At 51.1% G+C, this 17,142-nt stretch overlaps 23 non-coding genes and 18 pseudogenes across 23 annotated transcripts; all 41 read left to right on the top strand.

The window, feature by feature from the left end:
- Positions 1-176: 176 nt before the first annotated feature.
- LOC119913524 lies at positions 177-340 on the top strand. The gene has a single exon (XR_005446488.1). It is a non-coding gene; the product is annotated as a U1 spliceosomal RNA (small nuclear RNA).
- A 253-nt stretch (positions 341-593) lies between these two features.
- On the top strand, positions 594-756 carry LOC119913589. Its single transcript, XR_005446551.1, has one exon. It is a non-coding gene; the product is annotated as a U1 spliceosomal RNA (small nuclear RNA).
- A 264-nt stretch (positions 757-1,020) lies between these two features.
- On the top strand, positions 1,021-1,171 carry LOC119913680 (annotated as a pseudogene).
- Positions 1,172-1,424: 253 nt separating this feature from the next.
- LOC119913588 lies at positions 1,425-1,587 on the top strand. The gene has a single exon (XR_005446550.1). It is a non-coding gene; the product is annotated as a U1 spliceosomal RNA (small nuclear RNA).
- A 265-nt stretch (positions 1,588-1,852) lies between these two features.
- Positions 1,853-1,993, top strand: LOC119913722 (annotated as a pseudogene).
- Positions 1,994-2,246: 253 nt separating this feature from the next.
- LOC119913566 lies at positions 2,247-2,408 on the top strand. The gene has a single exon (XR_005446528.1). It is a non-coding gene; the product is annotated as a U1 spliceosomal RNA (small nuclear RNA).
- Positions 2,409-2,660: 252 nt separating this feature from the next.
- On the top strand, positions 2,661-2,824 carry LOC119913523. The gene has a single exon (XR_005446487.1). It is a non-coding gene; the product is annotated as a U1 spliceosomal RNA (small nuclear RNA).
- Positions 2,825-3,088: 264 nt separating this feature from the next.
- On the top strand, positions 3,089-3,229 carry LOC119913721 (annotated as a pseudogene).
- Positions 3,230-3,482: 253 nt separating this feature from the next.
- On the top strand, positions 3,483-3,646 carry LOC119913522. Its single transcript, XR_005446486.1, has one exon. It is a non-coding gene; the product is annotated as a U1 spliceosomal RNA (small nuclear RNA).
- A 253-nt stretch (positions 3,647-3,899) lies between these two features.
- Positions 3,900-4,062, top strand: LOC119913587. Its single transcript, XR_005446549.1, has one exon. It is a non-coding gene; the product is annotated as a U1 spliceosomal RNA (small nuclear RNA).
- Positions 4,063-4,327: 265 nt separating this feature from the next.
- LOC119913678 lies at positions 4,328-4,478 on the top strand (annotated as a pseudogene).
- Positions 4,479-4,731: 253 nt separating this feature from the next.
- Positions 4,732-4,894, top strand: LOC119913605. Its single transcript, XR_005446566.1, has one exon. It is a non-coding gene; the product is annotated as a U1 spliceosomal RNA (small nuclear RNA).
- A 263-nt stretch (positions 4,895-5,157) lies between these two features.
- On the top strand, positions 5,158-5,307 carry LOC119913654 (annotated as a pseudogene).
- A 253-nt stretch (positions 5,308-5,560) lies between these two features.
- On the top strand, positions 5,561-5,724 carry LOC119913521. The gene has a single exon (XR_005446485.1). It is a non-coding gene; the product is annotated as a U1 spliceosomal RNA (small nuclear RNA).
- Positions 5,725-5,988: 264 nt separating this feature from the next.
- LOC119913677 lies at positions 5,989-6,139 on the top strand (annotated as a pseudogene).
- A 253-nt stretch (positions 6,140-6,392) lies between these two features.
- On the top strand, positions 6,393-6,556 carry LOC119913593. The gene has a single exon (XR_005446555.1). It is a non-coding gene; the product is annotated as a U1 spliceosomal RNA (small nuclear RNA).
- A 265-nt stretch (positions 6,557-6,821) lies between these two features.
- LOC119913676 lies at positions 6,822-6,972 on the top strand (annotated as a pseudogene).
- A 253-nt stretch (positions 6,973-7,225) lies between these two features.
- LOC119913520 lies at positions 7,226-7,389 on the top strand. Its single transcript, XR_005446484.1, has one exon. It is a non-coding gene; the product is annotated as a U1 spliceosomal RNA (small nuclear RNA).
- Positions 7,390-7,653: 264 nt separating this feature from the next.
- On the top strand, positions 7,654-7,804 carry LOC119913675 (annotated as a pseudogene).
- A 252-nt stretch (positions 7,805-8,056) lies between these two features.
- LOC119913604 lies at positions 8,057-8,219 on the top strand. The gene has a single exon (XR_005446565.1). It is a non-coding gene; the product is annotated as a U1 spliceosomal RNA (small nuclear RNA).
- Positions 8,220-8,483: 264 nt separating this feature from the next.
- LOC119913674 lies at positions 8,484-8,634 on the top strand (annotated as a pseudogene).
- A 253-nt stretch (positions 8,635-8,887) lies between these two features.
- On the top strand, positions 8,888-9,051 carry LOC119913519. Its single transcript, XR_005446483.1, has one exon. It is a non-coding gene; the product is annotated as a U1 spliceosomal RNA (small nuclear RNA).
- A 265-nt stretch (positions 9,052-9,316) lies between these two features.
- LOC119913673 lies at positions 9,317-9,467 on the top strand (annotated as a pseudogene).
- Positions 9,468-9,719: 252 nt separating this feature from the next.
- LOC119913518 lies at positions 9,720-9,883 on the top strand. Its single transcript, XR_005446482.1, has one exon. It is a non-coding gene; the product is annotated as a U1 spliceosomal RNA (small nuclear RNA).
- Positions 9,884-10,135: 252 nt separating this feature from the next.
- On the top strand, positions 10,136-10,299 carry LOC119913517. Its single transcript, XR_005446481.1, has one exon. It is a non-coding gene; the product is annotated as a U1 spliceosomal RNA (small nuclear RNA).
- Positions 10,300-10,564: 265 nt separating this feature from the next.
- On the top strand, positions 10,565-10,713 carry LOC119913736 (annotated as a pseudogene).
- A 253-nt stretch (positions 10,714-10,966) lies between these two features.
- Positions 10,967-11,129, top strand: LOC119913603. Its single transcript, XR_005446564.1, has one exon. It is a non-coding gene; the product is annotated as a U1 spliceosomal RNA (small nuclear RNA).
- Positions 11,130-11,388: 259 nt separating this feature from the next.
- LOC119913672 lies at positions 11,389-11,539 on the top strand (annotated as a pseudogene).
- A 253-nt stretch (positions 11,540-11,792) lies between these two features.
- Positions 11,793-11,954, top strand: LOC119913565. Its single transcript, XR_005446527.1, has one exon. It is a non-coding gene; the product is annotated as a U1 spliceosomal RNA (small nuclear RNA).
- Positions 11,955-12,220: 266 nt separating this feature from the next.
- LOC119913671 lies at positions 12,221-12,371 on the top strand (annotated as a pseudogene).
- Positions 12,372-12,623: 252 nt separating this feature from the next.
- Positions 12,624-12,787, top strand: LOC119913550. The gene has a single exon (XR_005446512.1). It is a non-coding gene; the product is annotated as a U1 spliceosomal RNA (small nuclear RNA).
- A 264-nt stretch (positions 12,788-13,051) lies between these two features.
- Positions 13,052-13,202, top strand: LOC119913669 (annotated as a pseudogene).
- Positions 13,203-13,455: 253 nt separating this feature from the next.
- LOC119913586 lies at positions 13,456-13,618 on the top strand. The gene has a single exon (XR_005446548.1). It is a non-coding gene; the product is annotated as a U1 spliceosomal RNA (small nuclear RNA).
- Positions 13,619-13,882: 264 nt separating this feature from the next.
- On the top strand, positions 13,883-14,033 carry LOC119913668 (annotated as a pseudogene).
- A 253-nt stretch (positions 14,034-14,286) lies between these two features.
- On the top strand, positions 14,287-14,449 carry LOC119913584. Its single transcript, XR_005446546.1, has one exon. It is a non-coding gene; the product is annotated as a U1 spliceosomal RNA (small nuclear RNA).
- A 265-nt stretch (positions 14,450-14,714) lies between these two features.
- On the top strand, positions 14,715-14,865 carry LOC119913666 (annotated as a pseudogene).
- A 253-nt stretch (positions 14,866-15,118) lies between these two features.
- On the top strand, positions 15,119-15,282 carry LOC119913515. Its single transcript, XR_005446479.1, has one exon. It is a non-coding gene; the product is annotated as a U1 spliceosomal RNA (small nuclear RNA).
- Positions 15,283-15,546: 264 nt separating this feature from the next.
- On the top strand, positions 15,547-15,697 carry LOC119913665 (annotated as a pseudogene).
- A 253-nt stretch (positions 15,698-15,950) lies between these two features.
- On the top strand, positions 15,951-16,111 carry LOC119913570. Its single transcript, XR_005446532.1, has one exon. It is a non-coding gene; the product is annotated as a U1 spliceosomal RNA (small nuclear RNA).
- Positions 16,112-16,374: 263 nt separating this feature from the next.
- On the top strand, positions 16,375-16,523 carry LOC119913735 (annotated as a pseudogene).
- Positions 16,524-16,774: 251 nt separating this feature from the next.
- Positions 16,775-16,934, top strand: LOC119913640. Its single transcript, XR_005446599.1, has one exon. It is a non-coding gene; the product is annotated as a U1 spliceosomal RNA (small nuclear RNA).
- Positions 16,935-17,142: the final 208 nt, after the last annotated feature.

Raw genomic sequence — 17,142 nt, 5'->3', positions numbered from 1 at the left:
AATGTCCCCCAGGCATGCTTCCATTGCTAGCATGCTTGGGTTTTAGGCTTTTCCACGGACGTGTTTGCTTTTTCAGAGACAGAAAGACTCTGACCTCTGGGATTATTCGTTGTAGGCACCCTCAGCCAGAGTGCTGTGTCTGGGACCGACCACCCTGTCTCTGACACTTTCAACTCATACTTACCTGGCAGGGGAGATACCATGATCAAGAAGGTGGTTCACCCAGGGCGAGGCTTAGCCATTGCACTCCGGTTGTGCTGACCCCTGCGAATTCCCCAAATGTGGGAATCTCGACTGCATAATTTGTGGTAGTGGGGGACTGCGTTCGCGCTCTCCCCTGTTATTATGTCAAAGGAAAAGAAAGGACAAATGAATTGCGTGTTGGCCTCTCTGAGATTGTTCTTTCTTTGTGGAAGAAATGTCCCCCAGGCATGCTTCCATTGCTAGCATGCTTGGGTTTTAGGCTTTTCCGCGGACGTGTTTGCTTTTTCAGAGACAGAAAGACTCTGACCTCTGGGATTATGCGTTGTAGGCACCCTCAGCCAGAGTGCTGTGTCTGGGACCGACCACCCTGTCTCTGACACTTTCAACTCATACTTACCTGGCAGGGAGATACCATGATCAAGAAGGTGGTTCACCCAGGGCGAGGCTTAGCCATTGCACTCCGGTTGTGCTGACCCCTGCGAATTCCCCAAATGTGGGAATCTCGACTGCATAATTTGTGGTAGTGGGGGACTGCGTTCGCGCTCTCCCCTGTTATTGTGTCAAAGGAAAAGAAAGGAGTCCTGGGCTGCGCGCGCAGTCTGTCAACGTCCAAGTCAGCGTATGCTTGCGGCAGTGTAAATGTTCACGGGCCCCCGGTTCCTTTGGCAGTTTGCCCAGAGAGTGGCAGCGTGTTGAGTAATGCCCAGGGTCCCGATGGCCGCAAGAAGGGGTGTGTCCTTTTAGGTGGGACAAAATGAATTGCGTGTTGGCCTCTCTGAGATTGTTCTTTCTTTGTGCAAGAAATGTCCTCCAGGCATGCTTCCATTGCTAGCATGCTTAGGTTTTAGGCCTTTACGCGGATGTGTTTGCTTTTTCAGAGACAGAAAGACACTGCGAATTCCCCAAATGTGGGCATCTCGACTGCATAATTTGTGGTAGTGGGGGACTGCGTTCGCGCTCTCCCCTGTTATTATGTCAAAGGAAAAGAAAGGACAAATGAATTGCGTGTTGGCCTCTCTGAGATTGTTCTTTCTTTGTGGAAGAAATGTCCCCCAGGCATGCTTCCATTGCTAGCATGCTTGGGTTTTAGGCTTTTCCGCGGACGTGTTTGCTTTTTCAGAGACAGAAAGACTCTGACCTCTGGGATTATGCGTTGTAGGCACCCTCAGCCAGAGTGCTGTGTCTGGGACCGACCACCCTGTCTCTGACACTTTCAACTCATACTTACCTGGCAGGGAGATACCATGATCAAGAAGGTGGTTCACCCAGGGCGAGGCTTAGCCATTGCACTCCGGTTGTGCTGACCCCTGCGAATTCCCCAAATGTGGGAATCTCGACTGCATAATTTGTGGTAGTGGGGGACTGCGTTCGCGCTCTCCCCTGTTATTGTGTCAAAGGAAAAGAAAGGAGTCCTGGGCTGCGCGCGCAGTCTTTCAACGTCCAAGTCAGCGTATGCTTGTGGCAGTGTAAATGTTCACGGGCCCCCGGTTCCTTTGGCAGTTTGCCCAGAGAGTGGCAGCGTGTTGAGTAATGCCCAGGGTCCCGATGGCCGCAAGAAGGGGGTGTGTCCTTTTAGGTGGGACAAAATGAATTGCGTGTTGGCCTCTCTGAGATTGTTCTTTCTTTGTGCAAGAAATGTCCTCCAGGCATGCTTCCATTGCTAGCATGCTTAGGTTTTAGGCCTTTACGCGGTTTTTCAGAGACAGAAAGACACTGCGAATTCCCCAAATGTGGGCATCTCGACTGCATAATTTGTGGTAGTGGGGGACTGCGTTCGCGCTCTCCCCTGTTATTATGTCAAAGGAAAAGAAAGGACAAATGAATTGCGTGTTGGCCTCTCTGAGATTGTTCTTTCTTTGTGGAAGAAATGTCCCCCAGGCATGCTTCCATTGCTAGCATGCTTGGGTTTTAGGCTTTTCCACGGACGTGTTTGCTTTTTCAGAGACAGAAAGACTCTGACCTCTGGGATTATTCGTTGTAGGCACCCTCAGCCAGAGTGCTGTGTCTGGGACCGACCACCCTGTCTCTGACACTTTCAACTCATACTTACCTGGCAGGGGAGATACCATGATCAAGAAGGTGGTTCACCCAGGGCGAGGCTTAGCCATTGCACTCCGGTTGTGCTGACCCCTGCGAATTCCCCAAATGTGGGAATCTCGACTGCATAATTTGTGGTAGTGGGGACTGCGTTCGCGCTCTCCCCTGTTATTATGTCAAGGAAAGAAAGGACAAATGAATTGCGTGTTGGCCTCTCTGAGATTGTTCTTTCTTTGTGGAAGAAATGTCCCCCAGGCATGCTTCCATTGCTAGCATGCTTGGGTTTTAGGCTTTTCCGCGGACGTGTTTGCTTTTTCAGAGACAGAAAGACTCTGACCTCTGGGATTATGCGTTGTAGGCACCCTCAGCCAGAGTGCTGTGTCTGGGACCGACCACCCTGTCTCTGACACTTTCAACTCATACTTACCTGGCAGGGGAGATACCATGATCAAGAAGGTGGTTCACCCAGGGCGAGGCTTAGCCATTGCACTCCGGTTGTGCTGACCCCTGCGAATTCCCCAAATGTGGGAATCTCGACTGCATAATTTGTGGTAGTGGGGGACTGCGTTCGCGCTCTCCCCTGTTATTGTGTCAAAGGAAAAGAAAGGAGTCCTGGGCTGCGCGCGCAGTCTGTCAACGTCCAAGTCAGCATATGCTTGTGGCAGTGTAAATGTTCACGGGACCCCGGTTCCTTTCGCAGTTTGCCCAGAGAGTGGCAGCGTGTTGAGTAATGCCCAGGGTCCCGATGGCCGCAAGAAGGGGTGTGTCCTTTTAGGTGGGACAAAATGAATTGCGTGTTGGCCTCTCTGAGATTGTTCTTTCTTTGTGCAAGAAATGTCCTCCAGGCATGCTTCCATTGCTAGCATGCTTAGGTTTTAGGCCTTTACGCGGTTTTTCAGAGACAGAAAGACACTGCGAATTCCCCAAATGTGGGCATCTCGACTGCATAATTTGTGGTAGTGGGGGACTGCGTTCGCGCTCTCCCCTGTTATTATGTCAAAGGAAAAGAAAGGACAAATGAATTGCGTGTTGGCCTCTCTGAGATTGTTCTTTCTTTGTGGAAGAAATGTCCCCCAGGCATGCTTCCATTGCTAGCATGCTTGGGTTTTAGGCTTTTCCACGGACGTGTTTGCTTTTTCAGAGACAGAAAGACTCTGACCTCTGGGATTATTCGTTGTAGGCACCCTCAGCCAGAGTGCTGTGTCTGGGACCGACCACCCTGTCTCTGACACTTTCAACTCATACTTACCTGGCAGGGGAGATACCATGATCAAGAAGGTGGTTCACCCAGGGCGAGGCTTAGCCATTGCACTCCGGTTGTGCTGACCCCTGCGAATTCCCCAAATGTGGGAATCTCGACTGCATAATTTGTGGTAGTGGGGGACTGCGTTCGCGCTCTCCCCTGTTATTATGTCAAAGGAAAAGAAAGGACAAATGAATTGCGTGTTGGCCTCTCTGAGATTGTTCTTTCTTTGTGGAAGAAATGTCCCCCAGGCATGCTTCCATTGCTAGCATGCTTGGGTTTTAGGCTTTTCCGCGGACGTGTTTGCTTTTTCAGAGACAGAAAGACTCTGACCTCTGGGATTATGCGTTGTAGGCACCCTCAGCCAGAGTGCTGTGTCTGGGACCGACCACCCTGTCTCTGACACTTTCAACTCATACTTACCTGGCAGGGAGATACCATGATCAAGAAGGTGGTTCACCCAGGGCGAGGCTTAGCCATTGCACTCCGGTTGTGCTGACCCCTGCGAATTCCCCAAATGTGGGAATCTCGACTGCATAATTTGTGGTAGTGGGGGACTGCGTTCGCGCTCTCCCCTGTTATTGTGTCAAAGGAAAAGAAAGGAGTCCTGGGCTGCGCGCGCAGTCTGTCAACGTCCAAGTCAGCGTATGCTTGTGGCAGTGTAAATGTTCACGGGACCCCGGTTCCTTTGGCAGTTTGCCCAGAGAGTGGCAGCGTGTTGAGTAATGCCCAGGGTCCCGATGGCCGCAAGAAGGGGGTGTGTCCTTTTAGGTGGGACAAAATGAATTGCGTGTTGGCCTCTCTGAGATTGTTCTTTCTTTGTGCAAGAAATGTCCTCCAGGCATGCTTCCATTGCTAGCATGCTTAGGTTTTAGGCCTTTACGCGGATGTGTTTGCTTTTTCAGAGACAGAAAGACACTGCGAATTCCCCAAATGTGGGCATCTCGACTGCATAATTTGTGGTAGTGGGGGACTGCGTTCGCGCTCTCCCCTGTTATTATGTCAAAGGAAAAGAAAGGACAAATGAATTGCGTGTTGGCCTCTCTGAGATTGTTCTTTCTTTGTGGAAGAAATGTCCCCCAGGCATGCTTCCATTGCTAGCATGCTTGGGTTTTAGGCTTTTCCACGGACGTGTTTGCTTTTTCAGAGACAGAAAGACTCTGACCTCTGGGATTATGCGTTGTAGGCACCCTCAGCCAGAGTGCTGTGTCTGGGACCGACCACCCTGTCTCTGACACTTTCAACTCATACTTACCTGGCAGGGAGATACCATGATCAAGAAGGTGGTTCACCCAGGGCGAGGCTTAGCCATTGCACTCCGGTTGTGCTGACCCCTGCGAATTCCCCAAATGTGGGAATCTCGACTGCATAATTTGTGGTAGTGGGGGACTGCGTTCACGCTCTCCCTGTTATTGTGTCAAAGGAAAAGAAAGGAGTCCTGGGCTGCGCGCGCAGTCTGTCAACGTCCAAGTCAGCGTATGGTTGCGGCAGTGTAAATGTTCACGGGCCCCCGGTTCCTTTGGCAGTTTGCCCAGAGAGTGGCAGCGTGTTGAGTAATGCCCAGGGTCCCGATGGCCGCAAGAAGGGGTGTGTCCTTTTAGGTGGGACAAAATGAATTGCGTGTTGGCCTCTCTGAGATTGTTCTTTCTTTGTGCAAGAAATGTCCTCCAGGCATGCTTCCATTGCTAGCATGCTTAGGTTTTAGGCCTTTACGCGGATGTGTTTGCTTTTTTCAGACAGAAAGACACTGCGAATTCCCCAAATGTGGGCATCTCGACTGCATAATTTGTGGTAGTGGGGGACTGCGTTCGCGCTCTCCCCTGTTATTATGTCAAAGGAAAAGAAAGGACAAATGAATTGCGTGTTGGCCTCTCTGAGATTGTTCTTTCTTTGTGGAAGAAATGTCCCCCAGGCATGCTTCCATTGCTAGCATGCTTGGGTTTTAGGCTTTTCCGCGGACGTGTTTGCTTTTTCAGAGACAGAAAGACTCTGACCTCTGGGATTATGCGTTGTAGGCACCCTCAGCCAGAGTGCTGTGTCTGGGACCGACCACCCTGTCTCTGACACTTTCAACTCATACTTACCTGGCAGGGGAGATACCATGATCAAGAAGGTGGTTCACCCAGGGCGAGGCTTAGCCATTGCACTCCGGTTGTGCTGACCCCTGCGAATTCCCCAAATGTGGGAATCTCGACTGCATAATTTGTGGTAGTGGGGGACTGCGTTCGCGCTCTCCCCTGTTATTGTGTCAAAGGAAAAGAAAGGAGTCCTGGGCTGCGCGCGCAGTCTGTCAACGTCCAAGTCAGCGTATGCTTGTGGCAGTGTAAATGTTCACGGGCCCCGGTTCCTTTGGCAGTTTGCCCAGAGAGTGGCAGCGTGTTGAGTAATGCCCAGGGTCCCGATGGCCGCAAGAAGGGGGTGTGTCCTTTTAGGTGGGACAAAATGAATTGCGTGTTGGCCTCTCTGAGATTGTTCTTTCTTTGTGCAAGAAATGTCCTCCAGGCATGCTTCCATTGCTAGCATGCTTAGGTTTTAGGCCTTTACGCGGATGTGTTTGCTTTTTCAGAGACAGAAAGACACTGCGAATTCCCCAAATGTGGGCATCTCGACTGCATAATTTGTGGTAGTGGGGGACTGCGTTCGCGCTCTCCCCTGTTATTATGTCAAAGGAAAAGAAAGGACAAATGAATTGCGTGTTGGCCTCTCTGAGATTGTTCTTTCTTTGTGGAAGAAATGTCCCCCAGGCATGCTTCCATTGCTAGCATGTTTGGGTTTTAGGCTTTTCCACGGACGTGTTTGCTTTTTCAGAGACAGAAAGACTCTGACCTCTGGGATTATGCGTTGTAGGCACCCTCAGCCAGAGTGCTGTGTCTGGGACCGACCACCCTGTCTCTGACACTTTCAACTCATACTTACCTGGCAAGGGAGATACCATGATCAAGAAGGTGGTTCACCCAGGGCGAGGCTTAGCCATTGCACTCCGGTTGTGCTGACCCCTGCGAATTCCCCAAATGTGGGAATCTCGACTGCATAATTTGTGGTAGTGGGGGACTGCGTTCACGCTCTTCCCTGTTATTGTGTCAAAGGAAAAGAAAGGAGTCCTGGGCTGCGCGCGCAGTCTGTCAACGTCCAAGTCAGCGTATGGTTGCGGCAGTGTAAATGTTCACGGGCCCCCGGTTCCTTTGGCAGTTTGCCCAGAGAGTGGCAGCGTGTTGAGTAATGCCCAGGGTCCCGATGGCCGCAAGAAGGGGGTGTGTCCTTTTAGGTGGGACAAAATGAATTGCGTGTTGGCCTCTCTGAGATTGTTCTTTCTTTGTGCAAGAAATGTCCTCCAGGCATGCTTCCATTGCTAGCATGCTTAGGTTTTAGGCCTTTACGCGGATGTGTTTGCTTTTTCAGAGACAGAAAGACACTGCGAATTCCCCAAATGTGGGCATCTCGACTGCATAATTTGTGGTAGTGGGGGACTGCGTTCGCGCTCTCCCCTGTTATTATGTCAAAGGAAAAGAAAGGACAAATGAATTGCGTGTTGGCCTCTCTGAGATTGTTCTTTCTTTGTGGAAGAAATGTCCCCCAGGCATGCTTCCATTGCTAGCATGCTTGGGTTTTAGGCTTTTCCGCGGACGTGTTTGCTTTTTCAGAGACAGAAAGACTCTGACCTCTGGGATTATGCGTTGTAGGCACCCTCAGCCAGAGTGCTGTGTCTGGGACCGACCACCCTGTCTCTGACACTTTCAACTCATACTTACCTGGCAGGGGAGATACCATGATCAAGAAGGTGGTTCACCCAGGGCGAGGCTTAGCCATTGCACTCCGGTTGTGCTGACCCCTGCGAATTCCCCAAATGTGGGAATCTCGACTGCATAATTTGTGGTAGTGGGGGACTGCGTTCGCGCTCTCCCCTGTTATTGTGTCAAAGGAAAAGAAAGGAGTCCTGGGCTGCGCGCGCAGTCTGTCAACGTCCAAGTCAGCGTATGCTTGTGGCAGTGTAAATGTTCACGGGCCCCGGTTCCTTTGGCAGTTTGCCCAGAGAGTGGCAGCGTGTTGAGTAATGCCCAGGGTCCCGATGGCCGCAAGAAGGGGGTGTGTCCTTTTAGGTGGGACAAAATGAATTGCGTGTTGGCCTCTCTGAGATTGTTCTTTCTTTGTGCAAGAAATGTCCTCCAGGCATGCTTCCATTGCTAGCATGCTTAGGTTTTAGGCCTTTACGCGGATGTGTTTGCTTTTTCAGAGACAGAAAGACACTGCGAATTCCCCAAATGTGGGCATCTCGACTGCATAATTTGTGGTAGTGGGGGACTGCGTTCGCGCTCTCCCCTGTTATTATGTCAAAGGAAAAGAAAGGACAAATGAATTGCGTGTTGGCCTCTCTGAGATTGTTCTTTCTTTGTGGAAGAAATGTCCCCCAGGCATGCTTCCATTGCTAGCATGTTGGGTTTTAGGCTTTTCCACGGACGTGTTTGCTTTTTCAGAGACAGAAAGACTCTGACCTCTGGGATTATGCGTTGTAGGCACCCTCAGCCAGAGTGCTGTGTCTGGGACCGACCACCCTGTCTCTGACACTTTCAACTCATACTTACCTGGCAGGGAGATACCATGATCAAGAAGGTGGTTCACCCAGGGCGAGGCTTAGCCATTGCACTCCGGTTGTGCTGACCCCTGCGAATTCCCCAAATGTGGGAATCTCGACTGCATAATTTGTGGTAGTGGGGGACTGCGTTCACGCTCTTCCCTGTTATTGTGTCAAAGGAAAAGAAAGGAGTCCTGGGCTGCGCGCGCAGTCTGTCAACGTCCAAGTCAGCGTATGGTTGCGGCAGTGTAAATGTTCACGGGCCCCCGGTTCCTTTGGCAGTTTGCCCAGAGAGTGGCAGCGTGTTGAGTAATGCCCAGGGTCCCGATGGCCGCAAGAAGGGGTGTGTCCTTTTAGGTGGGACAAAATGAATTGCGTGTTGGCCTCTCTGAGATTGTTCTTTCTTTGTGCAAGAAATGTCCTCCAGGCATGCTTCCATTGCTAGCATGCTTAGGTTTTAGGCCTTTACGCGGATGTGTTTGCTTTTTCAGAGACAGAAAGACACTGCGAATTCCCCAAATGTGGGCATCTCGACTGCATAATTTGTGGTAGTGGGGGACTGCGTTCGCGCTCTCCCCTGTTATTATGTCAAAGGAAAAGAAAGGACAAATGAATTGCGTGTTGGCCTCTCTGAGATTGTTCTTTCTTTGTGGAAGAAATGTCCCCCAGGCATGCTTCCATTGCTAGCATGCTTGGGTTTTAGGCTTTTCCGCGGACGTGTTTGCTTTTTCAGAGACAGAAAGACTCTGACCTCTGGGATTATGCGTTGTAGGCACCCTCAGCCAGAGTGCTGTGTCTGGGACCGACCACCCTGTCTCTGACACTTTCAACTCATACTTACCTGGCAGGGGAGATACCATGATCAAGAAGGTGGTTCACCCAGGGCGAGGCTTAGCCATTGCACTCCGGTTGTGCTGACCCCTGCGAATTCCCCAAATGTGGGAATCTCGACTGCATAATTTGTGGTAGTGGGGGACTGCGTTCGCGCTCTCCCCTGTTATTGTGTCAAAGGAAAAGAAAGGAGTCCTGGGCTGCGCGCGCAGTCTTTCAACGTCCAAGTCAGCGTATGCTTGTGGCAGTGTAAATGTTCACGGGCCCCCGGTTCCTTTGGCAGTTTGCCCAGAGAGTGGCAGCGTGTTGAGTAATGCCCAGGGTCCCGATGGCCGCAAGAAGGGGGTGTGTCCTTTTAGGTGGGACAAAATGAATTGCGTGTTGGCCTCTCTGAGATTGTTCTTTCTTTGTGCAAGAAATGTCCTCCAGGCATGCTTCCATTGCTAGCATGCTTAGGTTTTAGGCCTTTACGCGGATGTGTTTGCTTTTTCAGAGACAGAAAGACACTGCGAATTCCCCAAATGTGGGCATCTCGACTGCATAATTTGTGGTAGTGGGGGACTGCGTTCGCGCTCTCCCCTGTTATTATGTCAAAGGAAAAGAAAGGACAAATGAATTGCGTGTTGGCCTCTCTGAGATTGTTCTTTCTTTGTGGAAGAAATGTCCCCCAGGCATGCTTCCATTGCTAGCATGCTTGGGTTTTAGGCTTTTCCACGGACGTGTTTGCTTTTTCAGAGACAGAAGACTCTGACCTCTGGGATTATTCGTTGTAGGCACCCTCAGCCAGAGTGCTGTGTCTGGGACCGACCACCCTGTCTCTGACACTTTCAACTCATACTTACCTGGCAGGGGAGATACCATGATCAAGAAGGTGGTTCACCCAGGGCGAGGCTTAGCCATTGCACTCCGGTTGTGCTGACCCCTGCGAATTCCCCAAATGTGGGAATCTCGACTGCATAATTTGTGGTAGTGGGGGACTGCGTTCGCGCTCTCCCCTGTTATTATGTCAAAGGAAAAGAAAGGACAAATGAATTGCGTGTTGGCCTCTCTGAGATTGTTCTTTCTTTGTGGAAGAAATGTCCCCCAGGCATGCTTCCATTGCTAGCATGCTTGGGTTTTAGGCTTTTCCGCGGACGTGTTGCTTTTTCAGAGACAGAAAGACTCTGACCTCTGGGATTATGCGTTGTAGGCACCCTCAGCCAGAGTGCTGTGTCTGGGACCGACCACCCTGTCTCTGACACTTTCAACTCATACTTACCTGGCAGGGGAGATACCATGATCAAGAAGGTGGTTCACCCAGGGCGAGGCTTAGCCATTGCACTCCGGTTGTGCTGACCCCTGCGAATTCCCCAAATGTGGGAATCTCGACTGCATAATTTGTGGTAGTGGGGGACTGCGTTCGCGCTCTCCCCTGTTATTGTGTCAAAGGAAAAGAAAGGCGTCCTGGGCTGCGCGCGCAGTCTGTCAACGTCCAAGTCAGCGTATGCTTGCGGCAGTGTAAATGTTCACGGGCCCCCGGTTCCTTTGGCAGTTTGCCCAGAGAGTGGCAGCGTGTTGAGTAATGCCCAGGGTCCCGATGGCCGCAAGAAGGGGGTGTGTCCTTTTAGGTGGGACAAAATGAATTGCGTGTTGGCCTCTCTGAGATTGTTCTTTCTTTGTGCAAGAAATGTCCTCCAGGCATGCTTCCATTGCTAGCATGCTTAGGTTTTAGGCCTTTACGCGGATGTGTTTGCTTTTTCAGAGACAGAAAGACACTGCGAATTCCCCAAATGTGGGCATCTCGACTGCATAATTTGTGGTAGTGGGGACTGCGTTCGCGCTCTCCCCTGTTATTATGTCAAAGGAAAAGAAAGGACAAATGAATTGCGTGTTGGCCTCTCTGAGATTGTTCTTTCTTTGTGGAAGAAATGTCCCCCAGGCATGCTTCCATTGCTAGCATGTTGGGTTTTAGGCTTTTCCACGGACGTGTTTGCTTTTTCAGAGACAGAAAGACTCTGACCTCTGGGATTATGCGTTGTAGGCACCCTCAGCCAGAGTGCTGTGTCTGGGACCGACCACCCTGTCTCTGACACTTTCAACTCATACTTACCTGGCAGGGAGATACCATGATCAAGAAGGTGGTTCACCCAGGGCGAGGCTTAGCCATTGCACTCCGGTTGTGCTGACCCCTGCGAATTCCCCAAATGTGGGAATCTCGACTGCATAATTTGTGGTAGTGGGGGACTGCGTTCACGCTCTTCCCTGTTATTGTGTCAAAGGAAAAGAAAGGAGTCCTGGGCTGCGCGCGTCTGTCAACGTCCAAGTCAGCGTATGGTTGCGGCAGTGTAAATGTTCACGGGCCCCCGGTTCCTTTGGCAGTTTGCCCAGAGTGGCAGCGTGTTGAGTAATGCCCAGGGTCCCGATGGCCGCAAGAAGGGGTGTGTCCTTTTAGGTGGGACAAAATGAATTGCGTGTTGGCCTCTCTGAGATTGTTCTTTCTTTGTGCAAGAAATGTCCTCCAGGCATGCTTCCATTGCTAGCATGCTTAGGTTTTAGGCCTTTACGCGGATGTGTTTGCTTTTTCAGAGACAGAAAGACACTGCGAATTCCCCAAATGTGGGCATCTCGACTGCATAATTTGTGGTAGTGGGGGACTGCGTTCGCGCTCTCCCCTGTTATTATGTCAAAGGAAAAGAAAGGACAAATGAATTGCGTGTTGGCCTCTCTGAGATTGTTCTTTCTTTGTGGAAGAAATGTCCCCCAGGCATGCTTCCATTGCTAGCATGCTTGGGTTTTAGGCTTTTCCGCGGACGTGTTTGCTTTTTCAGAGACAGAAAGACTCTGACCTCTGGGATTATGCGTTGTAGGCACCCTCAGCCAGAGTGCTGTGTCTGGGACCGACCACCCTGTCTCTGACACTTTCAACTCATACTTACCTGGCAGGGGAGATACCATGATCAAGAAGGTGGTTCACCCAGGGCGAGGCTTAGCCATTGCACTCCGGTTGTACTGACCCCTGCGAATTCCCCAAATGTGGGAATCTCGACTGCATAATTTGTGGTAGTGGGGACTGCGTTCGCGCTCTCCCCTGTTATTGTGTCAAAGGAAAAGAAAGGAGTCCTGGGCTGCGCGCGCAGTCTGTCAACGTCCAAGTCAGCGTATGCTTGCGGCAGTGTAAATGTTCACGGGCCCCCGGTTCCTTTGGCAGTTTGCCCAGAGAGTGGCAGCGTGTTGAGTAATGCCCAGGGTCCCGATGGCCGCAAGAAGGGGGTGTGTCCTTTTAGGTGGGACAAAATGAATTGCGTGTTGGCCTCTCTGAGATTGTTCTTTCTTTGTGCAAGAAATGTCCTCCAGGCATGCTTCCATTGCTAGCATGCTTAGGTTTTAGGCCTTTACGCGGATGTGTTTGCTTTTTCAGAGACAGAAAGACACTGCGAATTCCCCAAATGTGGGCATCTCGACTGCATAATTTGTGGTAGTGGGGGACTGCGTTCGCGCTCTCCCCTGTTATTATGTCAAGGAAAAGAAAGGACAAATGAATTGCGTGTTGGCCTCTCTGAGATTGTTCTTTCTTTGTGGAAGAAATGTCCCCCAGGCATGCTTCCATTGCTAGCATGCTTGGGTTTTAGGCTTTTCCGCGGACGTGTTTGCTTTTTCAGAGACAGAAAGACTCTGACCTCTGGGATTATGCGTTGTAGGCACCCTCAGCCAGAGTGCTGTGTCTGGGACCGACCACCCTGTCTCTGACACTTTCAACTCATACTTACCTGGCAGGGGAGATACCATGATCAAGAAGGTGGTTCACCCAGGGCGAGGCTTAGCCATTGCACTCCGGTTGTACTGACCCCTGCGAATTCCCCAAATGTGGGAATCTCGACTGCATAATTTGTGGTAGTGGGGGACTGCGTTCGCGCGCTCCCCTGTTATTGTGTCAAAGGAAAAGAAAGGAGTCCTGGGCTGCGCGCGCAGTCTGTCAACGTCCAAGTCAGCGTATGGTTGCGGCAGTGTAAATGTTCACGGGCCCCCGGTTCCTTTGGCAGTTTGCCCAGAGAGTGGCAGCGTGTTGAGTAATGCCCAGGTCCCGATGGCCGCAAGAAGGGGGTGTGTCCTTTTAGGTGGGACAAAATGAATTGCGTGTTGGCCTCTCTGAGATTGTTCTTTCTTTGTGCAAGAAATGTCCTCCAGGCATGCTTCCATTGCTAGCATGCTTAGGTTTTAGGCCTTTACGCGGATGTGTTTGCTTTTTCAGAGACAGAAAGACACTGCGAATTCCCCAAATGTGGGCATCTCGACTGCATAATTTGTGGTAGTGGGGGACTGCGTTCGCGCTCTCCCCTGTTATTATGTCAAAGGAAAAGAAAGGACAAATGAATTGCGTGTTGGCCTCTCTGAGATTGTTCTTTCTTTGTGGAAGAAATGTCCCCCAGGCATGCTTCCATTGCTAGCATGCTTGGGTTTTAGGCTTTTCCGCGGACGTGTTTGCTTTTTCAGAGACAGAAAGACTCTGACCTCTGGGATTATGCGTTGTAGGCACCCTCAGCCAGAGTGCTGTGTCTGGGACCGACCACCCTGTCTCTGACACTTTCAACTCATACTTACCTGGCAGGGAGATACCATGATCAAGAAGGTGGTTCACCCAGGGCGAGGCTTAGCCATTGCACTCCGGTTGTGCTGACCCCTGCGAATTCCCCAAATGTGGGAATCTCGACTGCATAATTTGTGGTAGTGGGGGACTGCGTTCGCGCTCTCCCCTGTTATTGTGTCAAAGGAAAAGAAAGGAGTCCTGGGCTGCGCGCGCAGTCTGTCAACGTCCAAGTCAGCGTATGCTTGCGGCAGTGTAAATGTTCACGGGCCCCCGGTTCCTTTGGCAGTTTGCCCAGAGAGTGGCAGCGTGTTGAGTAATGCCCAGGGTCCCGATGGCCGCAAGAAGGGGTGTGTCCTTTTAGGTGGGACAAAATGAATTGCGTGTTGGCCTCTCTGAGATTGTTCTTTCTTTGTGCAAGAAATGTCCTCCAGGCATGCTTCCATTGCTAGCATGCTTAGGTTTTAGGCCTTTACGCGGATGTGTTTGCTTTTTCAGAGACAGAAAGACACTGCGAATTCCCCAAATGTGGGCATCTCGACTGCATAATTTGTGGTAGTGGGGGACTGCGTTCGCGCTCTCCCCTGTTATTATGTCAAAGGAAAAGAAAGGACAAATGAATTGCGTGTTGGCCTCTCTGAGATTGTTCTTTCTTTGTGGAAGAAATGTCCCCCAGGCATGCTTCCATTGCTAGCATGCTTGGGTTTTAGGCTTTTCCGCGGACGTGTTTGCTTTTTCAGAGACAGAAAGACTCTGACCTCTGGGATTATGCGTTGTAGGCACCCTCAGCCAGAGTGCTGTGTCTGGGACCGACCACCCTGTCTCTGACACTTTCAACTCATACTTACCTGGCAGGGAGATACCATGATCAAGAAGGTGGTTCACCCAGGGCGAGGCTTAGCCATTGCACTCCGGTTGTGCTGACCCCTGCGAATTCCCCAAATGTGGGAATCTCGACTGCATAATTTGTGGTAGTGGGGGACTGCGTTCGCGCTCTCCCCTGTTATTGTGTCAAAGGAAAAGAAAGGAGTCCTGGGCTGCGCGCGCAGTCTGTCAACGTCCAAGTCAGCGTATGCTTGCGGCAGTGTAAATGTTCACGGGCCCCCGGTTCCTTTGGCAGTTTGCCCAGAGAGTGGCAGCGTGTTGAGTAATGCCCAGGGTCCCGATGGCCGCAAGAAGGGGGTGTGTCCTTTTAGGTGGGACAAAATGAATTGCGTGTTGGCCTCTCTGAGATTGTTCTTTCTTTGTGCAAGAAATGTCCTCCAGGCATGCTTCCATTGCTAGCATGCTTAGGTTTTAGGCCTTTACGCGGATGTGTTTGCTTTTTCAGAGACAGAAAGACACTGCGAATTCCCCAAATGTGGGCATCTCGACTGCATAATTTGTGGTAGTGGGGGACTGCGTTCGCGCTCTCCCCTGTTATTATGTCAAAGGAAAAGAAAGGACAAATGAATTGCGTGTTGGCCTCTCTGAGATTGTTCTTTCTTTGTGGAAGAAATGTCCCCCAGGCATGCTTCCATTGCTAGCATGCTTGGGTTTTAGGCTTTTCCGCGGACGTGTTTGCTTTTTCAGAGACAGAAAGACTCTGACCTCTGGGATTATGCGTTGTAGGCACCCTCAGCCAGAGTGCTGTGTCTGGGACCGACCACCCTGTCTCTGACACTTTCAACTCATACTTACCTGGCAGGGGAGATACCATGATCAAGAAGGTGGTTCACCCAGGGCGAGGCTTAGCCATTGCACTCCGGTTGTGCTGACCCCTGCGAATTCCCCAAATGTGGGAATCTCGACTGCATAATTTGTGGTAGTGGGGGACTGCGTTCGCGCTCTCCCCTGTTATTGTGTCAAAGGAAAAGAAAGGAGTCCTGGGCTGCGCGCGCAGTCTGTCAACGTCCAAGTCAGCGTATGCTTGCGGCAGTGTAAATGTTCACGGGCCCCCGGTTCCTTTGGCAGTTTGCCCAGAGAGTGGCAGCGTGTTGAGTAATGCCCAGGGTCCCGATGGCCGCAAGAAGGGGTGTGTCCTTTTAGGTGGGACAAAATGAATTGCGTGTTGGCCTCTCTGAGATTGTTCTTTCTTTGTGCAAGAAATGTCCTCCAGGCATGCTTCCATTGCTAGCATGCTTAGGTTTTAGGCCTTTACGCGGATGTGTTTGCTTTTTCAGAGACAGAAAGACACTGCGAATTCCCCAAATGTGGGCATCTCGACTGCATAATTTGTGGTAGTGGGGGACTGCGTTCGCGCTCTCCCCTGTTATTATGTCAAAGGAAAAGAAAGGACAAATGAATTGCGTGTTGGCCTCTCTGAGATTGTTCTTTCTTTGTGGAAGAAATGTCCCCCAGGCATGCTTCCATTGCTAGCATGCTTGGGTTTTAGGCTTTTCCGCGGACGTGTTTGCTTTTTCAGAGACAGAAAGACTCTGACCTCTGGGATTATGCGTTGTAGGCACCCTCAGCCAGAGTGCTGTGTCTGGGACCGACCACCCTGTCTCTGACACTTTCAACTCATACTTACCTGGCAGGGGAGATACCATGATCAAGAAGGTGGTTCACCCAGGGCGAGGCTTAGCCATTGCACTCCGGTTGTGCTGACCCCTGCGAATTCCCCAATGTGGGAATCTCGACTGCATAATTTGTGGTAGTGGGGACTGCGTTCGCGCTCTCCCCTGTTATTGTGTCAAAGGAAAAGAAAGGAGTCCTGGGCTGCGCGCGCAGTCTGTCAACGTCCAAGTCAGCGTATGCTTGCGGCAGTGTAAATGTTCACGGGCCCCCGGTTCCTTTGGCAGTTTGCCCAGAGTGGCAGCGTGTTGAGTAATGCCCAGGGTCCCGATGGCCGCAAGAAGGGGTGTGTCCTTTTAGGTGGGACAAAATGAATTGCGTGTTGGCCTCTCTGAGATTGTTCTTTCTTTGTGCAAGAAATGTCCTCCAGGCATGCTTCCATTGCTAGCATGCTTAGGTTTTAGGCCTTTACGCGGATGTGTTTGCTTTTTCAGAGACAGAAAGACACTGCGAATTCCCCAAATGTGGGCATCTCGACTGCATAATTTGTGGTAGTGGGGACTGCGTTCGCGCTCTCCCCTGTTATTATGTCAAAGGAAAAGAAAGGACAAATGAATTGCGTGTTGGCCTCTCTGAGATTGTTCTTTCTTGTGGAAGAAATGTCCCCCAGGCATGCTTCCATTGCTAGCATGCTTGGGTTTAGGCTTTCCGCGGACGTGTTTGCTTTTTCAGAGACAGAAAGACTCTGACCTCTGGGATTATGCGTTGTAGGCACCCTCAGCCAGAGTGCTGTGTCTGGGACCGACCACCCTGTCTCTGACACTTTCAACTCATACTTACCTGCAGGGGAATACCATGATCAAGAAGTGGTTCACCCAGGCGAGGCTTAGCCATTGCACTCCGGTTGTGCGGACCCCTGCGAATTCCCCAAATGTGGGAATCTCGACTGCATAATTTGTGGTAGTGGTGGGCTGCGTTCGCGCTCTCCCCTGTTATGTGTCAAGGAAAAGAAAGGAGTCCTGGGCTCGCGCGCAGTCTGTCAACGTCCAAGTCAGCGTATGCTTGCGGCAGTGTAAATGTTCACGGGCCCCCGGTTCCTTTGGCAGTTTGCCCAGAGAGTGGCAGCGTGTTAGTAATGCCCAGGTCCCGATGGCCGCAAGAAGGGTGTGTCCTTTTAGGTGGGACAAAATGAATTGCGTG

This window comes from Micropterus salmoides, unplaced genomic scaffold (genome assembly GCF_014851395.1).
Source record: "Micropterus salmoides isolate LMB-PRFRI ecotype aquatic unplaced genomic scaffold, ASM1485139v1 Ms_hic_scaffold_2, whole genome shotgun sequence".
Taxonomy (NCBI): domain Eukaryota; kingdom Metazoa; phylum Chordata; class Actinopteri; order Centrarchiformes; family Centrarchidae; genus Micropterus; species Micropterus salmoides.
This window is presented reverse-complemented; position numbering and strand designations above follow the sequence as displayed.